Below are 17,689 nucleotides of genomic sequence, written 5' to 3'. Positions count from 1 at the left end.
CTAAAGCGCCTAGAACCGCTCGGCCACAACGGCCGGCATTGTTTATTTCCTAAAACCGAACAAGAGAGCAATACGAAACTCGGACTTGGGACGGTAGTAAGGATGAAACCGCAGTCAAAGCCTGAGAAGTTTCGTGGGCTATCATGTACGCTATAAGAACAACTGACACTAATTGCACCTAGCGGGTCGCTTAAATTTGCTCACGCAACGGCCTGATTGCCTAACTTCAGTGCTAATTAGCTTGGAGACGGCGCAACGTATCGAATTTTTTTATAACTTTTTTTTAGCGCAACCTACCATGTAACACCTTTACAAGCTTTTGAGGCTGTTTTTGACCACACTGTACAAATCGTGTTAGTGACGAACCCTAGCACGTGACACAGAGGTTCACATACTTTTTTTCCTTCGTTTAATTAATGTTGACTACGATTGTCTTTTCAGCAAGTGAGTAACATTTTAGTTAATTTTTGATTCAGATTGTTGGTGAATACACTCTGAAACACTGCAGCAACGAGTTTTGCGAACTCTGTCTGACGAAACAATGGCACAAGCTCTCAGACGAACAAATGCTGTGAACGGTAACAACGGAAATTTGCAGCGTGTCGGTTTGCCGTATTCAGTCTCATTCTGATACGTGAATGTGCGCAATTTGCTGTACTGTTGGTCAAACGAATTCAGAATGGCTTCATGTCCACAACTTGCCAAGAAAGGCCGCGGAATTCGGTCAAACTTCGTGGGATGGAAAAATGAAGAGAGCCGCTGTTGAGAAGAAATCGGAAGGGTTTTCGGCTGGGTTCTGGACTGCAGTGCGGTGCAGCCGCAATATTTGGGACGCGCTGGGGTTGGCATGTGAGGGAGAGGGCGGCGGGGGGGAGGGGGGGGAGAGGGGAGGGGGCTGCCTCTGCGTGATTTACTGCGCATTGTTCGGCCGATAGTTTGCTGAGGTCACGCGCACCCTGATTGGCTCACTTGTTCCAGAAAGCGCAGAGTGCGCAGGGGAATTGATTGGAGGATTAACAGAAACCTGTCCGGCGGCTGCCGGTCGCAGCAGGTAAACACTCGCCGCGTCGCCCGTCGACGTCGTCGTCGTTGACGTCGCCCCAGCGGTTTTCATGAGATAGTCTGCCCCAAAGTTCAGCCTATGTTGGTTTTGCTACTTCTGCGATGAAGTGAGTAGTACCACAACAACTTGCATTTGGAGTTTCGTACGTATGCATAGTAACCTAGACGAGTACTACTCTAAAATAATGTACTGTTGAGAAGAATTCACGCCACAAGAAGGCGGTAGCGAGCCGGGTGTGTGATGTAACGCACTCTGGAACAGAACGTGACGCGCTGTTCTAAAAATTATTTCATGGATGCAGTTACGCCAACATAGTCACTATGACTGGCTTGATGACTCACTTGACGAGGTTCTAAAGCCGTAAATATATTAAATCTTCTCATCTTTTCACCATACTGATTTTTCCAGAATAATTTCGGCGCATTTACTCACTTGTATGTACATGGTATCAGTAGCAGCAGTACAAATGTTTTATACCTGCACAGGTACTGTGCATGCAACTAGTGAACTCACAATACACATTTTGTATCATTCAATCAAAACATCAGAAATGAATTTCTTGGTTGGTTGGTTGTTTGGGGAAGGAGACCAGACAGCGTGGTCATCGGTCTCATCGGATTAGGGAAGGATGTCGGCCGTGCCCTTTCAGAGGAACCATCCCGGCATTTGCCTGGAGTGATTTAGGGAAATCACGGAAAACCTAAATCAGGATGGCCGGACGCGGGATTGACCAGAATGCGAGTCCACTGTCTAACCACTGTGCCACCTCGCTCGGTAACGAATTTCTCTTCTGTTTCTAGTTTACAATTTACAACAGAGATGTGACGTCTGTATGCACGTTTCGCTATAGTTTTTCCTTTAGCTATTGGTGCAGTTGATAAAAAGCAAAAGAAAATGGAAACCTAATTGTATATCTTGTTAATTTCATTCCTAAGAAACACATAGCCTTCCTACACGATTCGTAACATTCTTATATTTTTTGCTTGCATCCGTAAGCTCGAGCGTTTCCTGAGTCATCAATGGCTTCTTCGCCTGTACCTCTCGTCTTCTGTCCTGCCTGTTTTAATCTAAGTGAAGGAAGTCTGTTACTTGAATGCAAAACAGCATGATGACCGCACTAGCGCAGGCAATGATGGCACGGCTCGTCAGAAGAAGTTTACTGATCTTGAATAGAGGCCTTCATTTGCGACAGTGATTCCTGAGAACACAGATCTAGAACATAGCATTTTATGAAATTGTGGCAAAAAATCAGAAAAGACTCGAAATTGTAGCGGACTGATATGTAAGACATAAGGAGATCGTCTGAAAAACGAGAGATGAAAGGAATATATGGAAAAAAATTCTAGGACAGTGGTTCCCAACATGGGGGTAATCCCCTGAGGGTCAAAATGAAATTTTCTGATGAATAAAAGCTAAACGATTCGATTGTGTTTCATGCACGAAACTAAATTATTTTCAAAAGATCATTACTATTATCAAAACTGTGTAAGACTCTAATATTGATTATATAAGCCATCAATAAATATTTTTTCTCAGTTAGCAGCATTAATGCGGTGAAGATTACAGGTTCCTCACATAGTACACACACTACGCACATATGTTGTGCTTTGTCCCGTACATCGCTGATGACAACAGTGAGACGCATACGTAGCAAGTGCTAAATATCTCAAGAAAACGTCTTCTCCAAGATGTAGATAATACCTGCAGTCGTCCAGAAATTGCTTCATCACTCGCTTCGAAACAGATAAAATAATGAATTCACAGCACAACGCAGCAATACTATATAAAGGCTACTATAGCGCTGTGCACAGTGTTATTCTTCTTCTTCTTCTTCTTCTTATTATTATTATTACTATCAATATTAATGGCTGTGGTCAGACTCAAAGCATTAACAGCCTGAAGTCTTTCAATTTCTCTCAGTTCAGAAGTAAGGAGTGAGTTAGAAACAGTAAGTATTGTGCACACATTTTAACTTGGTTGATGTAATATGGGATTGCAGTGTGCAGGTCAATCAAATACCGCAATGGAGAGGAGTAATGCAGGGGAAGTATATTTTGTAACAAGTGTCTAATCTCATTGTGATTAGTTAACTGTCTTACCTGATATGGAGTTGTGGGTAGCACTTGCGCTGCATCACGAATTCCCCCGTCATTTATTCAAATATCCCCCTCCCCCCCCTACACACACACACACACACACACACACACACACACACACACACACACACACACACACACACACAAAAACTAAATATCTTTCACCTTTAATCATTTTAAAAATAAAAATGTTCCAAGAAAATCCTTTCATTCCACAGTTTTGTTAGGTGCTGAAGTTGGAAGTTGGTGATAATGTGGGGAAGGAGGGGGGGGGGGGGGGGGCGGGCGAAGGAGGGTACTAGCTAACGATTGCATTCAGGCATGGCAACCACTTTTTTGGAAGAAGGGACAGGATGAAAAAATGTGTGTTACGACACTAGGGAATAACTTCCATGGTACTAGAAAAACACATAGGGCAAAAAAGCACAGGAAGGCAGGGACTAGAATACAGCCAATAAAATATTGAAAACGTCGTGTATTAGTGCTTTCCTCAAACGAAGAGACTGACACGAGAGAGGAAGTCGTTGTGGGCTAGTCAAAAGAGTGAAATGCGGAACCTGGACCAAGGTTCTGATAAAATAGTTTTGTTTTGAGGAACAAAATCATGTACTTTGGTCCATATCCTAACCTCGTTGATGACAATACCGAACAGCCTTTAGAATTTTTATTTTGGTTTAGTTTATTTTGTTTTGGTGTGCCTTTTAATTTGGTAATTTAGTGTACTGGGCGTTTCCACTGCGGATCGTCAGGCACATTTCCTCTGGTATTTCGGCAGACATTTGCTATCTCCTTTCTGCAGCGTGTCAGTCCAAACAAATCCTGCTCTTCACATCTCAGAAAGCGTCGGTTTGTCTCCCAATACAAACAAAATGAGTTTTAGATCGTGATTTTAAGTGCCCATTCGATAGAGCAGTCCCACATTAGTCTAGAGCGTCACTCCTTTCATCTATACTTATTAACAGAGACAATAAGACACGAAGAATAATTGATATTCTAGCTGCGATCGAGCAGCGCTTTTGCATGTCGGTAGCAGTCAGCGTGAGGAAGAGTGGTACTCTCGATGCTGGAGTACTAGTTTTTCGTCTTGTTCCACTGTCCCTGATAATACACATCGATAAAACAAATATCGCACAACAGTAATTTGGGACCGCTCAAACAAATGAGTGCATAAAATTCTGCTTCAAAAATCATTTTACTCGAAACAGAAAGAAACCGACGTTCTCGGTCGACACTGGACATCGCATGAAAGACATTGGTCTGAATCCAGCTACGTGTTGTAAGACTGGAACTGTAAATATCTGCCGAAACACCAAAGAAATTGTGCCTAACGGCTCTTGCGGGGACACCCTATATAGGACATGTACTTCTAGTACATATTCTATGTATTAATTTTTTGGGTGCCGACAGTACAGGGAATGAAATTGGTAACTGGTGTTTTAGAGGGCTAGTTTTTTTCGTGACTGTTGACATAACTTTCCCCTACATGCAGCCAAAGAAAAGATGTGACTTACGTTTTCCTCCTCACCACAGTCACATACGGGTTGTAAACAAATATCCCCCTGTCGCTGTCTGCCATTGCTAAAGTGAGCAAGTGTCTTACAGTTTCCTATGTTAGATATCAGCCTCCTCTTGTACTTGCAGGCGAAACTATCCTTCGCCTCCCGCTTAATCACTACGACTATTACCATGCTACTAATACAAGTATAAATGAAGAACAGGCGCTGAGGTTGCAAAGCTGTATAAATAAGTCAGAGACAGATTCAAAGAGATAGATGTATTAAATAAAACCCTCAGACACAGGTAGACAAAGCTCACTTAATTGTCGTGACGGCACTGAAATGAGTAACAAAGCGTCTTTTAGGTGTTTAATTTTTACGGTTTATTGCACCAGCAGTCACTGCTCGATCAACAGGACAAAATCACAGACAATAATTATTGCAAGACACGAGAAACTGAAGGCGAGTGAGAGAGAGATTTTGTCAAATGATACTACTAGGACAGTAAAACGTGTAGCAATATCAGAACGGCAGCGCGGGTGTCTCCAAGGATTGGTTGCGTTCGTAGTTTCGAGCTATCATTATAATACTTCCTAATCGAGTTGTCACGACGACTGAGCGACAAGATCTTGAAACTGCTTGCTGGTCCTAAACGGACAGACTCCTCTAAGCTTCTGAGGCCTCAGCACGCAGGCGTTGTTGTTGTTGTTGTTTGGCCTTCAGTCCGAAGACTGATTTGATGCAGCCCTCCATGCTCCTGTGCAAGCCTCATCGTCTCTGAGTAACTACTGCAACCTACATCCTTCTGAATCTGCTTACAGTGTTCATCACTTGGTCTTCCTATACGATCTTTACCTCCCCCAAGCGTCCCTCCTATACTAAATTTGTGATCTCTTGATGTCTCAGAATGTTCATACCAACCGATCTATTCTTCTAGTCGGGTTGTGCTGCAATTTTTTTTTCTCGTCTGTTCTATTCAGTACCTCCCCGTTAGTTACGTGATCTACGCATCTAATCTTAAGCATTCTTCTGTAGCACCACGTTTCGAAAGCTTCTACTCTCGCCTTGTATAAACTGTTTATAGTCCAAGTTTCACTTCCATACATGGCTACACTCCATACAAATACCATCAGAATGAACTTCCCGACACTTAAAGCTATACTATAGGTTAACAAATATCTCTTCTTCCGAAACACTTCCCTTGCCATAGCCAGTCTACATTTCATGTCGTCTCTGCTTCGACCATCATCAGTTATTTTGCTTCCCAAATAGCAAAACTCATCTATTACTTTAAGTATCTCATTTCCTAATCTAATTCCCTCAGCGTCACCTCTTTTTGCTTTTGTTGATGTTCATCTTATATCCTCCTTTCAAGACACTTCGACTACTCTTCGAGGTCCTTTGCTGTCTCTGACAGAGTTACAGTGTCGTCGGCAAACCTCAAAGTTTTCATTTCTTCTCCATGGATTTTAATCCCTACTTGCAAATTTTTCTTTTGTTTCCCTTACTGCTTGCTCAGTACACAGTTTGAATACCGTCGAGACTAGGCTACCATCCTGTCTCACTCCCTTCTCAACCACTGCTTGCCTTTCGTGCCTCTCGACTCGTATAACTCCCATGTCTTTCCTGTACAGTTTGAAAGACAGTGTTCCAGTCAACACTGTCAAAACCTTTCTCTAAATTTATAAATGGTATAAACGTAGGTTTGCCTTTGTGAGAAGTCTAGGGTCAATACTGCCTCGCGTGTTCCTACAGTTCTCCGGAATCCAAACTGATCTTCCCCGAGGTTGACTTCTACCAATTTTTCCATTCTTCTGTAAAGAATTCCTGTTAGTATTTTGCAACCGTGACTTATTAAACTAATAGTTCTGCAATTTTCACACCTGACAGCATCTGCATTCTTTGAAATTGGAATTATTATATTCTTCTTGAAGTCTGAGGTTATTTCGCCTATCTCATGCATCTTGCTCACGAGATGGTAGAGTTTTGTCATGGTCAGCTCTCCCAAGGCTATCAGTAGTTCTAACGGAATGTTATCTACTCCTGGGGCCTTGTTTCGACTTTGGTCTTTCAGTACCCTGTCAAATTCTTCACGCTGTATCATATCTCCCATCTTATTTTCATCCACGTCCTCTTCCATTTCCACAACATTCCCCTCAAGTACATCTTCCTTGTATAGACTCCTATATAATCCTTCAACCTTTCTGCTTTCCGTTCTTTGCTAAGGACTGGTTTTCCATCTGAGCTCTTAATGGTTCTCTTTTGTCCAAAGGTCTCTTTAATTTTCCTGTAGATGGCATCTATCTTTTCCCTAGTGATATAGCAGCACTCAGGAGCACTGCGATAATATGGCGCGTGAGCTGTTGGTCCGTGTCTCCCGGAAAGTGACCGTACATATAGCGGAAATGCTTGTTGCCTTCTTCTCGCCGGTGCAAAAAGTGAGAGCTACCTTTCCTTTTAGGTGCTATTTACAATGTCGGATTCCAAAGAAACATTCGGCAGTCAAAACTGTCGCTATTTTTCATGTTCAACCTATGTCTTTTGCAGAAGTTTTGGAAAGATCACTCTGGGACCTTAGTTAGCTAGGCAGGGCGTCTCCTAGAGGCTAACTCCACCTTATAGGTGTGCATCTGCCCGTGAAAGGTGTCAGGTTTGTAGAAAATCTTAGTTTTGGTGAAAACCACCGTCTTTAAGATAATTAGTAACTTTTTAATTGGACTAGATGATGACCCAAATAAATCAGTGAAAACGTCCATACAGAGTGTTTTAAGTCTTGGTGACAAATGTCTAGAGGCGATAGATCACGTCATGGGTAACTGCTTTTATTAGAGACCAAATGTTATAGGCATCTTTTTGTACGCTCACTGCGTGCTCAGAACATATGCTCAGAACTGAAAAGAGCGACCTCATGCGATCTACAGGTATACTAGAGACACTGCCCAACACATCTGTGCAAAGGTTTATAGGATTTTTACTGTCGTTTCCATATCGCAACCTTACTTTCCGAATATCCCTCGCGCATTATAAAAGAGGCCTCACGTCACCGGTTAACATCAGCGAACATTTTGTTTCTAACAAAAGTTGTTTCCTTGATGTGATCTATCACCCCTAGATGCTTCTCGCGAAGACTTTGAGACGGCCTGTACTTTTATGGCATTACATCACACATAAAACTGGTATGCAAATTCTTATATACATTAATAACCGGAGACTCTGAACTGATTTTCGGACTAAATTTCTTCATACTTCTTAATCGAAGTAATGATAAAGAGTTATGACCATCCCTAAAAGGAATGCCGTCCCAAGGAGATGGTACGATGTTTATACGTTGGAGATATTGTTTGAATGGACTGCGTTTAAATTGCGTACGGGAATCAAGGAGTAAGAATTCCTATCCGCTCTTGAACCAAGGTCTTTTTGGTATCATTGGTGTTATTTGGTGTAGTGACATGCTGGCTGCATATCCACCAAGAGGAAAAAAATGGGGAACGGCAGAACAAAAGGAAATTAACAAGTCATCAGAATTGTGGAAAATCAGTAAGTAAGTGATGTTAATAATAATAAAATAATAATAATAGTTATGGCTGCTTTCCAGCTACCATGTAAGAAAACATCAGTCGCATTACAGCCAATTTTATTTCTACGTTACACCACTACTAACAAGTTTGAAGTGAATTCTGAGCATTACATTTTATTCAAAGTACACTAATGATACTCTGCGTTTCTTTTAGATGCTGCATTGTTATACAGCATTCCCTACCGTGAATTTTTGCCTCCTTTTCAGGAGTAAAACATGCCCATATCCCCACGAACTTCTGACGCGAAAAGTCGTTCGGAAGCTCATCAGAGCCTTAAATACCTACACAATTGATTTAATTGAATGTCTAATAAAGTGTAGTCCTTATTAAGAACTTTTTCAAATTTATGGATTTCCAAACGAAATTTGATGCCTTCCTCAAATTTCGGCTCCCATGTGATTGCCTAGCGTTGTGACCAGACGAAAGTACTTTCATCCAGTCACAAATCTGGGCTCTTTCATTGCTGTGGGACAAGGTTCGTCAACTAGAGCACATGAAATATTAGTTCAGTTTATTACATAACTGATTCGACGGTGTAGTTAACTTTGACACATTTCTTTGCCGCAGGATAGCTGAAGAAGTCGCGTTATTGACTAGCAAAGTAGGACTTGATGCACAGGTTAACAAACTGTTCTTATGAAGTAGAAATGCAACATTTATGAAAGCATATTGGTGTGAAACATTAACTGTTACTGTCCTACTCGATGCTGTTGATAGATGTAGCTCCTGCTAGCGCGGAACTATATTGACCTCAGCGTGAGGGCACTGCTGTGCTAAGGGAGAAGGTGTGGTCATCAGGAGCGCCTACCGTACGTCGTTGCGGATTGCAGCGAGCCGTCGCTAATAGCTGTGGTATCGATTCGCATTGCCGACTTTGGTTTGGCAAGGTTAACTCTGTACGATACCAAACCTAAGCCTGCGCTTTCAATCACCAAGCTCTGCGCCGATGACCTGTTTTCAATCCCAAACCTCCACAAAGTGAGAGCATGTGGCGGGGGATGGTGACTGTTGGCTAGAGGGGGGGGGGGGGGGGGGGCGGTGAGAGGGGTGTTCCCTAGGTGACATTTGAGAAGAGTAGGCTCTGCGGTGAAAACTTGTCGCTTATGAGGCTCTCTTTGCTCCATTCTTTTCGATGAGGTGCTTTGCCTTGTGGATGAAATCCCCCGACGGCATTCGTTTCTTGAAATGCTACATGGCTGTTGTTGCATTTTCGTGAGAGCGCCATGTTTCAGCCAACGGCACAGTTGTAGGAGGAGCAGCTGAGCCGCTGACGAAACAGGCCGTCGACGCTGGCGGCAGCACTCGGCGGTCGCCTTGTTAGGCCGGCGTGGGTCTTTCGTCACCTGCCCCCGCAGGAGGCCCGACTGCGTAATTACTGCGCGCGCTTGCCTGTATTAGCGGCCCGTCCTCCACTTTGCAGACTAGTTGCTCGTTTCATTAGCAGCGGGGCGCGTGTGCCCAATGACTGCAGCGCTCGTTACGCGCTCCAGGGCCTGCTCGCGTGCGAGTAGCGTCCTGAGGTTGCTCGGGTTACCGAAACCAGATACACAGCACCGCGGCACCTGCTCTCGCTGTGTTAGGAACGGCTACTGCAGTGGCACCTACAAGAATCAAATAGCCGCGCGAAAATAATAGTCGTATGGCACTCCGAGAGGTCCGTTCATACACTCGATTACAAAATTTTTCTTTCTTCCTCTCCTTCAGTAAATCTGCTTGACTTCCTCCATGTCTCACTATCCTAAGCTCCTACCATTTGCTTGTAGCTTCTTCCTCCCTTCATATCTATTAGCATTCCAAACCCTCTTCATCCCCTCCGTCCTTTTCGTTCTACTTTTCAGTTCATGATTCTTTGTAGCAGACAATTTCTACGTAACATGTGTCCCATCCAGGTGTTCTTCTTTGCTGCATCCTCATGAAGTTCCTCCCATCTTCTACCCTGCTCAGCACCTCATTTCTCTTTCCGTCGAACCATTTCACTTTCTCCAATCTTTACAAACTTCTTAAATATATTTGTTTTTTTGTCTGGATGTTCACGTTGTAGGATCAAAGGACACCACACTCCAAACAAAGAATTTGGTGACCATCTTCCTAACAGTAATGGGAACGCTTCTGGCTGTCAGCAAACCTCTCCCGAAAGCTCTCTTTTTCCATGGATATTCTGCGTCTTCTCTGTACAATTTCCGCAAGAAATTATCAAGCTTCCCAAAATACTTGAATGAGTGAACCTATTCTAATACAATTCCATCTAGCCATATATTAATTGAGTCGTCTTCTTTTCTTGTTCTGATCACTTTGGTCTTACCAATGTTCGGTTTCATTCCAAACTCTTTACCCACATTTACAATATTCTCCATCATTACCTGGAGCTTTTCTTCCGTTTCTGTTAACACAGTAATATTATTAGCGTACTTCATCGTTTTTTATTCTTGCTCCTCACACTAAGAGACCTTGCACGGATGAAATTTTAAGTCAAGACATTCCAACCCTGCCGTTTGCTTACGAGTTGAACGCCGTGGGCTCCTTAAGACAGACTCGCGTACAACATCAATATTCGCTGGAGAACGCACACTTCTTGCTCGTTCTGTTGGTTTCTTCTTGAGGGAAGATCCAGTCTCTTCAAAGTTATTAACTCAACATTTTATCGCGTGTTTCGACGGAACGGCATCATGACATCCTAAGTTATAGAATCGTCGAAACTCCCTTTGCGCCGCTACCAAAGTATCATTGTTTTTATAAAACATTTTATGGCTAACGCTCTGTGTAGTCCGTTTCACTGATCCTTGTTTACTGAAATGGTGGACTGTTTACTCGCTAACTGTCACTAACCCGCAGTGCTACCACCTGCCCATGGCTGTCACTACTCACTTCAAACATTCCCGTTATTCTGTGTCACCCTGTACTACGAACTGCTTCCTTGAGGCGTAACTATCCCTGTTGATATATATTGTCAACAACTGAGACGTCTTGAAGACACAATACGAGTGCAACGACCAGGAAGACTGTGTCAAGTGATCGTACGCCACGATAACGCCAGACCGCTTTCTGCTAACTGGCTAAAAACAATGAACAGGAATTTTGTTGGAAAGTAATTTCGGACTCACCTTATTCACCTGATCTTACGCCCTCAGTTTTCCACCTTTTCCTCTCTCTATTGAACAATCTTCAAGGAACTTCCTTCTTCGGATGAAATGTGCTCTGAACATGGCTCGACGAATTCTTCGCCTCAAAGTCATATGATTTCTACAGTCGCTGAATCAAAAAGTTACCCCAGCGTTGGCAGACAGTTGTAAATAGGGAAGGGGAATATGTTATTGGCGAGTAAGGTCTCTGTTATGTGTATCTATTGTGATTATTCAAAAGGTTAAAATGGCTCTGAGAACTATGAAACTTAACATCTGAGGTCATCAGTCCCCTAGAACTTAGAACTACTTAAACCTAACTAACCTAAGAACATCACACACATCCACGTCCGAGGCAGGATTCGAGCCTGCGACCGTAGCGGTCACGCGGTTCCAGACTGCAGCGCCTAGAACCGCTCGTCCACTCTAGCCGGCTTGTGTTTATTAAACTTACGGAAACAACGCTACGAATTTATGCACCAATCCAATAATAATAAACTTCTCATGGTTGGGATTCACGGTCATACAATATTTCTTAAAAGACATCATAGTGGCCGTTGACTGTATGAAATAAGTATTATTACAATAATAAATATTTCACAGTCAACGGCGACTATGATGTCTTTTAACCCATAATAATAATTACAATAGTGATTATTTACACTCACCTAGTGTTTTCGACGAATACAGAGCAGCTGGCGGAAAGACGAAGAATGCAGTCTTCTGTAGATTCCTAAGTTAAAACGTGTAAAGCATGACAGACATCGAAAGAGGCTAGAGCCAAGGTAGCAGACCATAACTGGTGTTCTCGTGCAGTACTGTAAATGTAACTTTATTTTAAACACTGAAACACGCCTACTGCAAGTGGAAATACCGGTTCCTGTATCTAACTCGCTGTTGAAAATGATTTTCTTGCACGAACAACGCATAAAATCTGCGGTAGTTTAGTTCCGTGTATCATGACCAAAACAGCGATGGCTCTGCGTGCCGCATATTACAATTTCGCGGACTGCATGCGGCGTGCGGTCCACAGAATGCTGGCAACTTGTGTAAACGATATGCTGTGCGTGCGATTCTGCTAACCGACGTAGGTCTCCCAAGGTTCAGAAAGAAAACGTGTTTGTCACGCCCGGGTCCACTTCCTCAACTTCTATGTTTATTACATTGTCTGTATGTGTGTTTTCATTCACACTTTGACTCACAGGTCAGGGATAATTAGTCTTCACTACTCCATTATCACACTGACAGACGTGCGCCTGTTTCGCACTCCTTTAGCAACTTTTCTCATTTTTAATCTTGCAATGGCAAGGTCTTGTTGCTCTTAACTTGCTACATCAAAATCACACTAATACTTGAGGGAGGTTGGGAGCAAGGTATTTTGCTTTATTTTTCCTTAAATGCAGAAGTCTGTCTCTCATGTAGCCACAATGGTTTCTTTTCCCGCCTTGAGCATGTGTGAATGGTTTGAATGCTCTGTAGAAGTCAAAGAAGTCCAAATGGTTCAAATGGCTCTGAGCACTATGGGACTTAACTACTGAGGTCATCAGTCCCCTAGAACTTAGAACTACTTAAACCTAACTAACCTAAGGACATCACACACATCCATGCCCGTGGCAGGATTCGAACCTGCGACCGTAGTGGTCGCGCTGTGCCAGACTGTAGCGCCTTTAACCGCTCGGCCACTTCGGCTGGCTCAAAGAAGTCCCTTTACTTATTCTTCCAAGTAGCGGTACCAACTACCAACCTGAACCATCTTCAGCGAATCGCAGGCCTTCCCACCTGGTTCGAAAAAATGTTCAAATGTGTGTGAAATCTTACGGGACTTAACTGCTAAGGTCATCAGTAACACACTACTTAACCTAAATTATCCTAAGGACAAACACACACACCTGTGCCCAAGGGAGGACTCGAACCTCCGCCGGGACCAGCCGCACCGCCTGGTTCGAGTCGTGTGCTAATACAGCAAGTGTCTTTAGAGGCTTTTCTGCCCATCGTCATTGGCTAGTGGGGCGGGCGCCGCCTGCTTCTCCTTAAAGAAATTGTCTTCCGCTCTGAACAACACCTGTAGACCGAAGTTGATTTTCTGAAGAGAGTCGTGTTCCAGTCCTTGGTAGGTAAGCATGTATGCTCGTAGTGGACACGAAGTTAGATGAAGTCGGGATGTTTTTGAGTTAGGAAATGAATAAACTTGAAAGCATCGGTGCCTTCCTGTTCTCCAGTAAATTCTTCGAACATTTTTCTACTTTTAGTCTGTGAAATGCACTTACTTTTGAGCCGCGCTGGACTTTGTGTTAAATGGTTATCTGGAGAGTGATTTGCAATCAGAAACTGGGAAGCTAGCCAATGTGAAACTCTGCAGTCTACTGTAAGTTTCGTGTGCCACAAAATTCTTCTGGGTCGCCACCCTATTTAATTAAAATTGGGAAAATTGAATATAAGAACTGAGTTGGCTGGCTCTGAGCACTATGGGACTTAACATCTATGGTCATCAGTCACCTAGAACATAGAACTACTTAAACCTAACTAACCTAAGGACTTCACACAACACCCAGCCATCACGAGGCAGAGAAAATCCCTGACCCCGCCGGGAATCGAACCCGGGAACCCGGGCGTGGGAAGCGAGAACGCTATCGCACGACCACGAGATGCGGGCTAAGAACTGAGTGAATCACTGAATTGGTAAGCATAACAAACGTGTTAATGTTAATAAAAAGGATTATAATTTTAAGATAGCACTGCATAAAACTAAGGAAATGGCATTCTACAGGAAATATCCAGTACAGAACGGAATTATAATTGTAGATGATAGTCTGGAACAAGTTCAACACATCATTTAGGTAGGGAGCTAATTCACTTTCAACGAAGATAAGATGTTAAATCAGAGGCGTGGCACTATAAGGAGAAGGTTAAAAATATACACGAAGAATCACATAAATGAAATTACGTAAGCTAATGGCCTTGCCTGTTCTACTGTATGGCAGTGAAAGCTGGATTAAGATGAGAAAAAGTTCCAGCTGCGTTCAGGAGACAGAAATGAAATTTTTAAGAGCAATCAAAGTTTCCACTAAGTTGAATAGGATTCCTAATGTAAACATAAGAACTGAATATTTTTGCACTGAATGGCAAAATAGAAGAACGCAAACAAAACTGGAAGGGACAACCGGAACTATTGAAGGAAACGAGGATTCTAAAGATGGCATTACAACGGAAACCCAGACGAACTAGGGACGTACGACGGCCACTTAAAAGATGGAACTAATTCTTCCATCACCATTTTTTTGGATTATCCTGTACCGACATTCTGCTGTTGACTCATCTCGAGTAAATGAACCAATACGACCAGTTATAGTCGATAATGTTAATGCCAACGGCAAGTCCTGGAAACAGGTAGGAAGCATAAAGGTGTAGTGGTAAGAGTAGCGCATCGTGCACACTGCAAATTCGCAGCCCATAAGCAAGCGAGTGGCATCCGCTTGGTGGTAGACAAGCGCGTGACTTACGCTTGGCTGCCAAGAAGCGCGTTATCACGCGCTATAGGATCCGTCATCTTCAGCAACTTCTGCCAACGTTCGCGAAGGGTATGCGCCCTTTTCTTCACATACCTTTCGGCGTATAGGTAGGCCATGCGCCTGTAAGGGCTCTAACGTCTATTGATCAATTTCGTATTACGTAGGGGTATCTGCATACTTTTGGCAAGACAATGCATTATAGTCTTCAATAAGAGTTTGCCACGGCTGTAGTACATAGTAGGGACAGCGGTTATCACTGAAACACCGGTTTTCGGTTACCTGTGTTTTTCTTCCAACACCATTTTTAACTGACCTTTAAAACCGCTCAAAATAAGCGGTTTCAGAAATAACCGCTTTTCGTTGTTTTTGTTCCTGTTATTTCCTGTAAAAAATGTAGAAATCGAACAAAAATTGAAAATTTTTGAGTGTCTCAGTTTCAAGATACATAGAATCAAAATTAAATAGGCAAATAAAAGAAAATTTAGTCCATCCACCGTTCGCCGCTTTGCTCGAAAAGTGATAAGTGTTTGACTAATACAAAAATTCAGCAGTATTTTCCTACTGATTCTAATTTTTTGAAACAGCTCAAATATCATGTTGTTATTGGGGATCATACCACTATATGGGCATTACAAACAGTCTGTGCTAAAGGATGAAAACTGAGGGTGAAGAACTCTATTTTTCGTGTTAATTTGACCGTTTTCAACACTTACAAGCAGATAAAGCCATGTTTTGTATACAGCAGATCCACTACATTGTAGTTTTATTGCCGGCCACGGTGGTCTCGCGGTTCTAGGCGCGCAGCCCGGAACCGTGAGACTGCTACGGTCGCAGGTTCGAATCCTGCCTCGGGCATGGATGTGTGTGATGTCCTTAGGTTAGTTAGGTTTAAGTAGTTCTAAGTTCTAGGGGACTGATGACCACAGCAGTTGAGTCCCATAGTGCTCAGAGCCATTTTGTAGTTTTATTGTATAAACCCTACTAGGAATGAACTGTTGTTAAATTTTTTGTTTATCACTGTTACTATAACTTCCTTCCTCTTTTAATATCTCATAGAAATGACAGACAAGTCTTTAATCTATTAAAACAAACGAAGCATTGTGTTTCATTGCTACGTGACTGCGTAAAAATATTTCCAGACTAGGTTTGGCGCCATTCTGCAGTACATCGGATGTCTGACGACGACATCAAAAAACTACCATGTAGATCAGATGGGAGCAAGGCTTGCCCACTGCGGGTACACTCGTAACGTAAGCCACGACCCTTGACAAGTGGCAACATTGTCCCACCAATGCTACACCAACTCTTATGCCACGTGTTTGTTGTTCATTTCTGTCGACATTGTTATTAAAATAGCAGTGGTCGTTTTTCCCATTTTCTATAATAACGCAGTATTTCAAACCAATGGAAATTTTATGGATAAAAATTACTCCTTTTTTTTAAAAAAAAAAGGTTTATTTAAAAACGAAAAATGTTAGCACTGCTGCTATGGCTAATTGATATTTCGGTTTTTATACTCGTTTATTAATAGAAAATAAAAAAATCACCTCTTATAACGGAGCCAAGAAAATACCGAAAAATACCGGTTACTCAGAACTAGCCGCTCGGTCTTTTCCGTCTCTAGTAGATATGGGCAGAACACAGATGTGATATTCATATGTATAACGGAAAAAGTACAAGCCGTATGCGAGCTTTGACCGGAACTGCCATGATTGTGCGAAAATCTCATAAGAGACGCCATCTCATGTTAGTTTTTGCCCCTCACTGACACGTGAATAGTAACAACTGTTATTTTTGTGATGTATCTTGTCGGTTCCCAAGATGGCGAAACTGGCTAAATAATGAAATAAAATGACACAAAGGAAATACAGACATTGGAGTGAGCATTGATTTAAATCGATGGGGTAAGCTGAAAATTTGTGCTGGACTGGGATTCGAATGCAAGTGCATGTCAGACCCGAATTATCAACTTATCCACACTCCACTAATGTAGTGCCTTTCTCCCTTTACCCTAGTTACTCGTAGTATCCCCATAAGAGCTCAAGCCTGAAGAGATCATTGGCCATCCTCGCCTTAATTATATACGGGCTAATTCAGGAGCAATGACACATAATTTGTGAGGTGATTCAGCATGTGAAAATAAACCGAAAAAGTCCTAACGTGTGTCCGATTTTCGATTATTACAGAATTACAGTTGGTTGAAGACTTTACACATTGATGAATGGATATGAAGAGAAGTGTGAATATTACTTACTGAAACGCTGTGTAGGCACTGTGGTGGACAGAATCATGGTGGGACAGATGACTGATCCATCCTACAAAAGGTGTGGAGGTTCTCCAACAGTTGGCAGCCCTGTGATATCGTCGCACTGAGGCAACAGTTGCAAGTGTGCAGTGATAGGTTGAATCGGTGAGCAGTCGTGCTTGATTGTTGTTTAGTTGAGAAAAGCATTATGTCCGTGAATACCAACATGCCTCACACGTTCACTCACGCAGAATAAGCAGTCGGTATTTCATGTATGTGTACTGTAACGTAATTGCGCGTTCGGCTATGACAGAATACCAGAGACGTTTTCTTGATGGGCGAACCCCTTGTGACATGGTATTTCCTAGTGTTTTTCACACATTGTGTGAATCCGGAACACTAGCCATTGTACATGTAACATCAAAAAATGTGAGGCCATCGATTCAGCTGAGGAAAGGAATGACATTGTTGCAATGTGCAATGGAGTCCCACCAAAAGTACAAGATGCGTTAGACATCAGCTCGATATTCCACAAATGGGTATGTGGCGTTTATTACATTCTGACGGCTTGTACCCATCCCCT

This window comes from Schistocerca serialis, chromosome 6 (genome assembly GCF_023864345.2).
Source record: "Schistocerca serialis cubense isolate TAMUIC-IGC-003099 chromosome 6, iqSchSeri2.2, whole genome shotgun sequence".
NCBI classification, from domain to species: domain Eukaryota; kingdom Metazoa; phylum Arthropoda; class Insecta; order Orthoptera; family Acrididae; genus Schistocerca; species Schistocerca serialis.
Note: the sequence above shows the minus strand (reverse complement) of the source record.